Source organism: Magnolia sinica, chromosome 16 (assembly GCF_029962835.1).
Source record: "Magnolia sinica isolate HGM2019 chromosome 16, MsV1, whole genome shotgun sequence".
NCBI lineage: Eukaryota > Viridiplantae > Streptophyta > Magnoliopsida > Magnoliales > Magnoliaceae > Magnolia > Magnolia sinica.
The window spans coordinates 6215920-6218739 of NC_080588.1; the positions used below are offsets into that span (position 1 = coordinate 6215920).

Consider the following 2820-nt stretch of genomic DNA (forward strand, 5'->3'; position numbering starts at 1 on the left):
AATACCTGATTTTAATATTTAGTAGGATGATGAGAACATACAAGAAGTATGTGATGAATCAAGCTTACCTAGATGGCTGTATTGCGGAACGCTACATTATAGAGGAATCTATGATATACTGCATAAAATATTATCCTAATAATACAATAGGAGGTCATAAGCAAGGACTAAAAATATTCAATGATGATGAAAATGCTGGTGATTCGCAGAATGATAAGAAAGGAAAAGTTTATGATCATACTACAGTGCAATACCAACAAGCACGTAGATGGGTTTTACAACATCACGTTGAAAATCATCAATGGGAGGAGCAAGTTAATGAAGTATATTATTCTTTTTTTTTTTATATTTTTAAATGGCTTATGGTAATAAACATTGTATATATATACATATGTAATTAATTACTATGATTTGGAATTTGTAGGAAGTACCAAACATACATCCAGGGCCAAACACGTACGAGACAAAATCGAAAGGGTAATCTGTCAGTAGGAAAACCAATGGAATACATTCCTTGGTTAAGACATCAACTACATAATCAAGAAATGTCTCAATTTAAGAGAATTACCGATGGTCCTGACTTCAAATGCATATCATATAATACTTACTCAGTAAATGGATATGTTTTTAGCACTGTGAATTCTAAAATGAACAGAACAACACAGAACAATGGAGTCTTAATGAAAGCGCTAACTAGCTTCAAGGCAAGCACCAGGGATAGGAATCCTATAGAAGAAAAAGTCACTTATTATGGCATCATTAGACAAATTCTTGAATTGAACTACTTCGACTTCAGAGTAGCACTCTTCTACTATGATTGGGTGCATATTGAAGATAAATTGAATGGATGTTTCATAGATCCCGAACAAATTTGATATTTGTCAATTTAGGAAGGTTTAGACGGAACTTAAAGGAAGACGATGAGCCGTTTATTCTTGCATCTCAGGCAGCTCAGGTCTTCTACTGTAAGGATCCAACTAGAGATGACTGGCATGTTGTACTGGATGTTCCTAAGTGATTGACGAAAGATGCATATGCATTTGAAGATCCACTTAAGTTTGAGGCCAGAAGGAATGTAGGTTCTTCAAAACTTTCATTAATCGATGATTTAAATGAAGAAGATGAAGATGTACAGGAAAAATCATGGGTAGAGAGTGAGCCGAGTACCTCACATCATAGGAAACAGAAAAGAAACTAACAAGATTCAAATAAGTTTGAAAGTGAGTTGAATTCTATTTAGTAATGATTGTTACAATTTTTTAGCTATCAAAATATTAATAGAATGCCAATTACATAATAATGAGATATTGTTTTATTTTATAAAATTGCAGGAATTATGTCGGATTTTGGTGGTTCATCAGCTTCAGCCCAAGGAAGCAGTACAAGGAAGAGACTGGAATTAAATGAATATAAACAACCAGTCGGAGAAATATCAGCACCTTTCAATACATTTTTAGGGCAACTTGGCAGGACACATTGTCTAATTTCATTTGCTGATTGGCGCAAAGTGCCTGGTGCAATTAAAGATAATATCTGGTCTATGGTTTTGGTGAGCATGTTTGTTCTTGATTTTATTTCTAATTCTTACTCAATAAGATTGTTTGATTATTAATTTAATGAAATAGGCCACGTATGACATCGATGATAAGTTAAAAGAATATGCATTTCAAAAGTAAGTAAAGCTTGGAAGGTATGGAAATACAATCTTCGAAAGGAATATGATAAATTTGATAATGATGTAGAAAGAAGAAGAAATTGTCCCATTGGTGTGAAGCAAGAGGATTGGGACATTTTCATTAATCTACAATCCATAGAATTATTAATCAATCTTCGTAAGAAGGGAAAGACTTCCAGAGCACATGTGAAATGCCCACACACGACTGGAAGACGAGGTGCTGCTAGGACATTAGAGAAAATGGTAATTTGTACTACATTTTTTGACAATTTAATTGATGAATATAAATTCTTGTTGACTAATTTGCTTATATAATTACAGCAAAAAGAAAATCCAAATACTATCATCACCAGGACCGACTTGTTTGTTGCCACTCATAGCAGATCTGATGGGTCTTACCCAACACAAACACATCTTGAAATAGCAGTGAGAATAATTTTTTAGTTTTTAATCATTTTTTTTAATTTAAGTACAATGAAGGATTTATTGTAACAATTATCTTCTAATAGGAAAGAATATTATCGATAGCTGGTAGTGATCCTTCCAATAAGCATAAGGATTTAGACCACGACCCAGTTTCATAGGTTTTCCATCAATTCTACTCACTTTACATACATCGTCGTTGGTTTTTTTTATAATAATATACACACATCACTAAACATAAAAATTATTGTTTAGGTTTGTGGTCGTGATAGCAGAGGCCGGGTTAGGGGCATGGATTTGGGTATTTCTAAGACTATTATGAAGGTTGCCACCCCCTACATCATAGAAGCTCGGTCGGAGAGGAATGCACGCATGTTTATTAAGGCTAAATTTGAAGCATTAATGAATCAAATGCAAGAATTTCGTACGATTGTTGAGCAACAATTTGCTGAACTTAGGTAACAAATTACTTATCAAAGCCAACTACTTCACCGCTCCCCTGATATAGCTGCATCTCAGGTACTGCATTTGCCGCGATCAAATGATATAATTATTATTTTTAAAGATAAAAGTAGCATTATTATTTACATGAAACCATTATTTTATTTATAGGCCCACCATCGATCTGGTGAGCTCTCAAGTGTTCGAGAAGACTCTGCAACAACTCCATCGATGGAACAAATTTACCAATTGAGAGATATCCGTGGTCGGACTATTGCTAG

At 34.0% G+C, this 2820-nt stretch overlaps 1 long non-coding RNA gene across 1 annotated transcript; it reads left to right on the forward strand.

Moving 5' to 3' along the window:
• Positions 1 to 1745: 1745 nt before the first annotated feature.
• On the forward strand, positions 1746 to 2468 carry LOC131228595 (uncharacterized). The gene is made up of 4 exons (XR_009163016.1): positions 1746 to 1918; positions 1997 to 2101; positions 2185 to 2259; positions 2354 to 2468. It is a non-coding gene; the product is annotated as an uncharacterized LOC131228595 (long non-coding RNA).
• The last annotated feature ends 352 nt before the right edge of the window (positions 2469 to 2820 follow it).